The sequence below is a fragment of the Microcebus murinus genome, chromosome X (genome assembly GCF_040939455.1).
Source record: "Microcebus murinus isolate Inina chromosome X, M.murinus_Inina_mat1.0, whole genome shotgun sequence".
In the NCBI taxonomy this organism is placed as follows: Eukaryota; Metazoa; Chordata; class Mammalia; order Primates; family Cheirogaleidae; genus Microcebus; species Microcebus murinus.
In genome coordinates this window covers 109,482,453-109,492,304 of record NC_134136.1, presented here as the reverse complement: position 1 = coordinate 109,492,304, position 9,852 = coordinate 109,482,453, and the positions used below count along the sequence as shown (strand labels likewise).

At 37.2% G+C, this 9,852-nt stretch overlaps 1 pseudogene; it reads left to right on the top strand.

Moving 5' to 3' along the window:
- Nucleotides 1-4,355: 4,355 nt before the first annotated feature.
- LOC105867089 (T-complex protein 1 subunit zeta pseudogene) lies at nt 4,356-5,833 on the top strand (annotated as a pseudogene).
- Nucleotides 5,834-9,852: the final 4,019 nt, after the last annotated feature.

Genomic DNA, 9,852 nt, shown 5'->3' with positions numbered 1-9,852 from the left:
TCCTCTAGCTTCCTCTAGCTTCAAAGCCAGCAAATCTTTCTTATATCACACAACTCTGACCTTCTTTTCTACCTCTTCTTCCACTTTTAAGGGCACTTTTGATTACATTGGACTCACTGGGATAATCCAGGGTAATAGCCCTATTTCAAAGTTAGCTGATTAGTAACCTTAATTCCATCTTCAGCTTTCCTAATGAACAGCCACTTTGGTAGGCAGAGAATCTTATACAATAAGAACTAGTGGAATAGATAGTACATTTTTATCAGTAGGGAAAAGGACAGGTGATCTTTGGACACAGTTCTGGAGTTGCAGCACAGATCAAACAAGAGAGGAGTTTAGAGCATCACAGAAGCTTTAAAGCATTAAAAGCTTTAAGACATTAAAGAAAAACTTGTATAGATGTGCTGAGGTTCCCTCTGCCTGTATTAATTTTCCATGTATCATGACAGAAACTGAATAAAACCTATCCACAAAAATATTTAGCCTCTAATGCAATTTTTGTGGCATCATTTATTTTACTCAATGACAGAGAAGAATGTAGTGTTCTAGTCTTTAAGGAAATAGCTCATCACCAAAGAAATATTTTTGTAACATCTATTCAATGTAATTGGGTAATGCAAGAAAATACTTAAAGATCAGATTCTGATATCCATGATGAAGCTAGGAAAACGTATATTTTATATGAGTTTATGGCCACTTTTCAAAATCTGCTGCTGCTTTGTGTTATCACTTTTATTATAAATTTCCTATGGGAAGATTTTATCTATCAGAAGTTGATCTAGAATCCTGTTTCTGAAGAATTCTCAATATAAGACTAATTCTATTTAGCAACAAAGATAAATATAGTTTCATACAATTTCAGAATTACTTTCAAAATAATTTAATACAGTCCATTCAAGTGAGTGGATAGTGGTTTTCAGAGATTAAATGACTTCATGAAGGTCATCCAAACTGCCTATGTCAATGTTAATAGGAGAATTAACTTTTTATCTGATACTTTAATGTATGTGGTATATCAGTTTCCTATCTAAGGTATTTTGAGTCCCTTTACACACACACAGACACACATAAACACACAAATACTCACAAATCAGGGGGAAAAAGGAACTAGAAAAACAAAGGTATGCTTATATAATTGGAAATATCTACTTAAAGTAATACAATTATAACTATTCCTCTGTGTGAGTGTATGAACGTGAGTACATTGAGTTTATGTACACTTACATCTTTGAAAGAAGACAGTGCTAATAGGGGATGTCATTAGATTATAACATACAACCATTCTAAAAACTACATTAGTATTAAGGACTGATAGACCAGGGGAAATGCACAAATATAGTGTTCTTTACTTTCATCAGAAATTCTGATGAAATCTCACGATAATTTCATGGACAATGTTGAAAAGATGCCAGCAGGAAGAATCACACATCCAGGTAACCTAAAGACCGACTGAGCAGCCAAATCCCAAAATTAGTGAACCTTTCTCAGTCCTTCAGATTGAGAAGGTTCACACTACTGAGAAAGGTTCACTCTGATGCCTTCACTAGTGCAGCATATCCTTGGAAAAATAGTAAAAGGACATATTGCAGAATAGTTTCAATTGAAACATACAGAGAAGATATTTGGGGTGGGGGCATAGTGGTGTCAATAATTATGAAGGGTTTGAGATTTTATACCACTTGCAAGCTAACAAGTTAGTCTGTACAGTGTCATCAATGTATTGCAGACAAAAGATTAAACTACTTCTGGGGCAGACAAAGGCCTTTATCACAGCAGGCAGCATGAGCTTCATAGTTGCATTGGTTCTTTTTGCTCCCCAAATCTTATTGTATTAATATGGAGCAGTCCCTGTTTATGCTGCTGCACACAGAGTGGGTCAGTGTCACAGCTGAGGAATCCCAACCCATAGAGGGAACTGCTGACAAACCTGCCCAATCTTTATCCCAAGGAAGACATTATAATCTTGGGGAACTAATAAATCTATTTTCTGACTGAAGACTAAAACACTGTTTTTATCATCCAAGGCTATTTGCTCATATAAGCATCCTTGCAAAAGGAGTCTAAAACAAAAGCTCCCAGTGCCTCTACTCAAAAACCATGCCAAAACATGAGCTATCCATGAGAAATAGTTTCCTAATAGATGGTTGTGCCATCCAGCAGTCATTCATGAATGTGCACAGATTGCTCCAAATGAACTTTCCCCTAATTGGACAAGTAATAAACTTTGCTAGGCCACACGATGGCACATGACAGCTGGCACTTGCTCGGAGGTGCAGGCATGTAAAAATGAGAAACCTTAAATTCTACATGTTACCTCATAAGCTCTCACAATATCCCCCACAAAACATCAAGTACCTGTGCCCCTCACTTCTACAAATTCCTCATCCTACACTGATAAGAAGGAGAAAGGGAAGAAAAGAAGCAATTTTTATGACATAATCATTTTAGAGTATAGTGCTTTTATAGACTTCCTTCCAGGACTTTTTCTGGCTTCAAAGATGAAGCTGAGGTGTGTCACATGGGCTCATGAATCAAACAACTCTCTGTAGGAGGGAGAGAAGTAGACCTGATTCTCTGTATAAGGTGTCTGGGGCCACAGGGTCTGAGACCACAATGTCAAATATCCATCATATCAGCCACTGTCACTGGATTGAAGTTTGGGTTTACCCAGTTAGCATTTTCCTGGTTCATTATCTGTGCAAGGAGACAGAGGTAGCAGCCTATTGAGCACAGAGCCTTCCGTGAACTGCTGGGAAGTCAGCCCCCAACCCCATCAACGACAGCCAGATCTGCCTTGGTAAGATGTTCAACAAATCCAAACTTGGAAGGAAATTCAGAGTTGGAAATTAGTTTAATTCCTTAAAATAGTAGTTTATAAAGAATCCAACCTATTTTCCAGTCTGTTTCAAGGGTTAGAATTGTTCACTGCTTACCCTCTGCCTAAGTGGCAATTAGCACATTTCAAACACTGTCGCTTTTCTCTCTAATTAAACAGAATTCAGATCTTTTAAAGAAAAGGTGACTTACTACCTATGAGCATTTTTAACAGCTGATTTTTTCATTATCATTATAAAGTATTAAAAGACTAGAAATCATTTTATTTTTATTTTTTATGTTTAACAAATTATAATGACCAGGGTTTAGCTTAAATCTCTCCCTGTCTTCTTTCCTTTGCCACTATCTCAGACATAGGATGCTTAAAATTTTCCTTGTAACATAAAGGACAGATGGGAATATTGCTTTATTGTTAAGTCAGAAATGAAAAACTCTGAATAAAGAAATACTTCTGCACATACTGGTGTCTGTCTTTCACTTAGATTAGCTCTTACATTTTAGACACGAGCTAGGTAATTCCTGATTTGACCAGTTTCTGAAATATTTTACTTTTAAATGACAAGTGGGATGTTTTAAGATTTTTTTTCTTAACTGACACATATCTTTACTTCATATTTGTACGTGCTGTCTTCAAAAGAACAAGACTCTTTTCAGAAGATGAATGTTCTTTATAATAAACCAATAAATCTTGTTTAAAATCTGTTTTACACATGAAGATAAAATATATATCACAGTATCCAAAGAGAGACTAGAGCTAAAAATTCATTCAACTTCAAATTATGAGCATTTTGCACTTATGTGAATTCTTAGAAGCCTGCATCCTATCTCATTTGAAATTATTCATCTTTCAAAATAAGTTACCCACCCTTTCCATGCTTCATGCTATCACTGTGTTAGGAAAGACAGAAATGTGGAACACTAAGTAGAATTATATTCTCATATTTTTGTGAAATAATAAATTTAGAAATAGATTATTGGACTCAACAGATTTCCTATGTGGTTCTTAGCAACTCCTCCTTGACTGTTTATTTTTCCTACCTACTAGCATAAACAAAGCTATCAAATTGGATTTGGGGCTTGAAGCTTGGATTTAGCAATATTCTGTTGCCCACTCAAGATTTACATACATCATTCATTTTGGAAGACTGATAAATTTTGGGGTGAAAAAGGCAGGGAAGTCTTTACCCAAGGGCACAGAGCAGCGATTAATGAACTCTTCAAAGTCTATGTAAGAAATACTGCTTTGTGGTTACTCAAAATTTATTGAAATGTTGACCTACTTTCCAAATGGCATAATAGTGAGATAAATGCAGATTAAACACCAATTTAAAATGAAATGACAGATGCTGAGCCAGCTCTGGGCACTCCACAAGCTGGCTTTCCCCCTCTTCCTCTGTTAGATCTACTACGGCAGCTGTGAAGATCCTGAACCCCAAGGCCAAGGTGGCCTTAGCCCAGGTGGCACTGGCAGTCAACATCAGTGTGGTTTGGAGGCTGCAGGATGTGCTAGGACCAACTTGGGGCCTAAGGGCACCATGAAGATGCTAGTTTCTGGCACTGGAGACATCAAGCTTAACAAAGATGGCAATGTGCTGCTTCACAAAATACAAATTCAAGACCCAACAGCCTCCTTAATAGCAAAAGTGGCAACACCCCAGGATGACATAACTGGTGATGGTACTACTTCCAATGTCCTAAGCATTGGAGAGTTGCTGAAATAGGTGGATCTCTACATTTCTGAAGGGCTTCATCCCAGAGTAATCACTGAAGGATTTGAAGCTGCAAAGGAAAAGGCCCTTCACTTTTTGGAACAAGTCAAAGTAAGCAGCAGGATGGACAGGGAAACACTTATAGATGTGTCCAGAACATTTCTTTGTACTACAGTTCATGCTGAACTTGCAGATGTCTTAACAGAGGCTGTAGTGAACTCCATTTTGGCCATTAAAAAGCAAGATGAACCTATTGATCTCTTCATGGTTGAGATCATGGAGATGAAACATAAATCTGAAACTGACACAAGCTTAATCAGAGGGCTTGTTTTGGACCATGGAGCCCGGCATCCTGATATGAAGAAAAGAGTAGAAGATACCTACATCCTCACATACAATGTGTCATTAGAATATGAAAAAACAGAAGTGAATTCTGAATTTTTTACAAGAATGCAGAAGAGAGAGAAAAACTAGTAAAAGCTGAAAGAAAATTCATTGAGGATAGAGTTAAAAAAATAATAGAACTGAAAAAGAGTTTGTGATGATTCAGATAAGGGTTTATTGTTATTAATCAAAAGGGAATTGACCCCATTTCCTTAGATGCTCTTGCGAAAGAAGGCATAGTAGCTCTGCATAGAGCCAAAAGGAGAAATATGGAGAGGCTGACTCTTGCTTGTGGTGGAGTAGCTCTAAATTCTTTTGATGACCTAAATCCTGACTGTTTGGGACATGTGGGACTTGTCTATGAGTATACATTGGGAGAATAGAAGTTCACCTTTATTGAGAAATGTAACAATCCTCGTTCTGTCACATTATTGGTCAAAGGACCAAATAAGCACACACTCACTCAAATCAAAGATGCAATAAAAGATGGCTTGAGAGCTGTCAAAAATGCTATTGTTGATGGCTGTGTGGTTCCAGGTGCTGGTGCAGTAGAAGTGGCAATGGCAGAAACCTTAATTAAACATAAGCTCAGTGTAAAGGGTAGGGCCCAACTTGGAGTCCAAGCATTTGCTGAAGCATTGCTCATTATCCCCAGGGTTCTTGCTCAGAACTCTGGTTTTGACCTTCAGGCAATATTAGTTAAAATTCAGGCTGAACATTCAGAATCAGGTTAAATTGTGAGTATGAACTTGAACACAGGTGAATCAATGGTGGCAGCAGAAGTAGGTGCATGCGATAACTATTGTGTAAAGAAATCGCTTCTTCACTCCTGCACTGTGATTGCCACCAACATTCTCTGGGTTGATGAGATTATGTGAGCTGGAATATCTTCTCTGAAAAGTTGAATTGAAGCTTCCCTTGTACATGAATATTGAAGACTCTCCAAAATGATTCCGGGGCACATAGCTGTGGAATTTTTGTCCAAGCATCAAGTGGTTTTCAAAGGAATTTTCTTTGCTCATATGAAAAAAGGAGAGAACACTGGTACCTATTTAAATTCTGAAGTTCTGAAATTATAATTGCAGTATTTTTTAAATTGTACTGAAATACACACACATAAAAGGAGGTCCTTTTCACCTAGTGAACAGGATGTTTTGCTTTAGCTGCAGTGACAAAATTGCATGTTAGATAAACATGTTATCTATCTTGTTATTAAATATTCCTTGAAAAACAAATTTTAATGGTTTAATAATTTCTTATGTGGATGAATTTTAAGTTATCCAACAGTACCCTACTGTTAAGCATTTAGGGAGAAAAATTTTATGCTAATATAAATAACAAGTAATTTATGATTTTGAAAGCATCCCTGTTTCCTTAGCATAAATTTCTATAAGTAAAATTATTGGATCAGTTAGACTTACCACGCTTTTGAAATAGCTTTGCTAAAATGTTCCCCCAGAAAAGTAGGAGCTAGGAGGAGTGAACTAGAGCCAAGGGAGTCCAGAGTGGCAAAAATAGACAAGGCAGAAGTAAGATGGCTGAAGGCATGGTGACTAAGAACTAAGGTTATTAGGTGAAAATGTGAGATTTTTAGGCTGACAGTATTTTTAAGCCTCTGAACTTTGCTTATGTGAAATATCCATCTCAAATCCCGTAGTGTAGTGTTTTTTCACTTAGCTTACTGTTCTCTCCTACATGTTTCCACGAAACTGTTTTTATATAGCTGGTCTCTCTGTAGTCCTTGAAGGTGAAGTTGTGTGTTACTCAGCTTTGTATTTTGAGGGCATTAGCAGCTGCCTACAGTAAGAGTGTAATAAATGTTCAGCTGAAACAAACAAAAAAAGAAATGGCAAAGAATGTATTTAAAAATCTGTTGTGTGATGAACAACTCTTTGCTTGTTTCTCCTCTTCTGTTTTTTGTTTTAACATATGATAACTTTAATAGATGAACTAGTTAACTGGGACAGGGATTAATTTTCTTTTTTCTAGCTGAAATCAATGCTAATGGCCCACATTATTTGTATATTCAGTAACAATTTACAAGTTTATAACTCATAATATTTGTCCTGTATTTTTCTTTTTCTGAATATCTACCCTACATAACATAAGGAGGAGAAAACATGGAGTTCAGAGACTTGTACATATTTATCCCAAAGAATCTTTGCAGAAAAAATACAAAACAATTATAGGCATTTTGCTATTGTTTGCAGGTGGTGACTTGCCCAAGGTCATGATCATGACATGTAAAGATCTGGATTCTGTTCTGGGTATCTCTAAAGCCTTCTTGCTTTCCACTTTTCCCATTTTCTAAACCGTCTTTGCTCCTATCTTATTATTTGAACTGTCTCTTCATACACTATGCTCAGCCACAATTTCTGTTCTGAAAAGCCAGTCAGAGATTTTTCCAAAAAGGATATCTTTAAGCCACATTCCTTTTGCATTTCCTTCCTTTAAACATGCTTAACATATTTTAACCAGTTTTTAATCCTATGTTTTTACACAGATTTATCTCAGAAGTTTAATTTTAAACCTCAGTGCACCATACTAATAAAAATGAGGACAGACAGTTATTAGATTTTATTCAAATGTCAAAAAAATTCAAAACAAATGCACTTGCTTTAAATAGTGCACTTTTATTTAACACCACAATGCTAAATGGTCAAGAACTAGGTGTTACAGACAAAACAAAATTTTAAGGTATGATCATTTTTAAGTGCAACTTTGATCTCTGTTTACTATCCCACCTTGTTCTACTCTGTGATTGCCCTTGGAGTAGGGGGAGCAGAAGAGACATTAAGGAGAATCAATAAGTGTTACAGGGTATTCTATAAAGGAACTAACACTTAGTGTTTCACTTAGGGAATGGTGAAAAATTGACTGCAGGGCCAGAGGAGGATTGCAAGATATGGTCTAAAATGATCCGAACACTTTCTAACCACTCATAATCCTATTAACCAGACTAGCACTGAGTAAATATTTATTAAACAGTGAATAAGGAGAGGCTCTAGATGGGTATGGGGTTGACAAGATTAGTCCCTACCCTTGAAGATCTAATAATCTAGTGGGGGAGTAGCTAGGGTAATAGATATAAAATGGATGAGTCTTATGAGGAAAGCTGCATCCTTGATGGTCAGAACTCACATAGCTGAGCTTTAAAGATAAACCCAGCAGAGAACTAAAATGGAGAAGCAAAAAGGGACACATCCATGTTGGAAAAAATAGTCAGTAAATCTGGGGGAAAATAAAAGTGACTAATGTAGTCTCCTGGGTAGTTTTTCCTGAGCATGGAATAGGTCTGATGTTTCTGATCAGCACGTTTATTCTAAAGTTCTTTGTTTCCTAAACTTTGTTGCTAACCCAAGAATCACTTTTTGCCCCATCCAGACCCATTGGATCAGAATCTGTGGGAAATGGGTCTGGGAAGCTCCATGATTAATAGGTGCCCTCAGTGGTTTTATTGGGAAGTTCAGGAAACACTATATAGCTGGTCCCTGCAACCCTACCATTTGAGCTTACCTTTTTAGTTAAGCAGCAGGTCTGACACCTTAGCTTTTACTAAAGCACTGCAATTTCCACTATTTGAGCTTAAAACCCCTTTATTTTAGTAGATTATCCCAAAGGTTAGGGGCCATTCATGCTAAGAATGTTAAGGTTTCTCATAAACTTTAATTGAGTGGGCTTGCTATGGAGCCCATTAATCTTTATTTTGAAAAGCATGGTGGGAGATTCTGGTAAAAGTAATACTTAGAAGGCACTTTGAAAAATATTGACTTAATTGGCCAATTAAAATAATGATATAATAATATCTTGAAATATAATAATCTCTTGAAATAATAATAAAATAATTATACCTATTGAAAATAAACACATTCCACTCTTCTACTTTGGTGCAAAAGAAGGATTTGAAAATTGGATTTAATTCCAAATTTTAAATGTAGTACAATACAAATTCTTGTAAAGATGGGAATTTTTTTGTTGTTGTTCAGTGATGTGTGCCCAACATCTAAGAGAGTGGCTTTTATATTGTCAATGCCCCCAAACTAGTTGTTGGCTTAATGAATCAGCTCAAGGTGTAAATACATTGCATCTCTTACTCTTGTGTGCCCCTGACCCCCCGATATATCCTAACATAGTGATATAACCATAAGGAATTTGCAAATAAATTTGCAAAGGAAGAGCAAGGTGGGGTGACAGGAGTAGAGGAGGCAACTCTGAAACACATTGGAACTTCAGGAGGGAGAAAAAAGTATAATAAAGAGAAGCCAGGAGTGACAGAGTCTCCCCTCAAACTCTGCTGATCTCACAGGCTTACAGGGCTATGTAGGACAATTGGAGTCTTGGGTACCCATCACTGATTAGCCCCAGAGACTTTGGGTTTCCCCCTCTGATGAAAGATGATATTGTTACAGCTGCAGCATGCTAATCCCTCAGGGTGAGGTGAGGTGCTAATGAGCAAATATGCATGAAGCAAGACTGTAGCTTTCTTCTCCCCTTCCTCCCTTGTTTTCTGAGCATTTCTTGTGCATGTAGGGACATATAATCACATTTTGTCTGCCAACAGGGGGTCATGGCATCAAATGTATTGCATTCTCTGCCCCACTTCAATTCTTTTCAGCTTTGCATAAGATTATGATTCTCTTCATTCAACCCCCGTTCACTTGGTCCTATGTTAGGGAAAGAGATACCCTGGATGTTAGTGACCTCATCAGCTGAGGGGAATAAAAAGCTAGCCTGTAGTAGGCAGCTCCTATGCTTTCTGTTAGGGCTTCTGCCATCAAGGAATGCTTCCAAGGGGTCAGAATTGTCCCCTGCAGAGAGACCACCTGTTCCTGTCTTTACTCCTGCATGTGAGAATTGCTTTGAAGACACTAACGATGTCTGTCCAGCTGTTCCTGGATCTGGACCTGTATACTTTGGGAGCTGA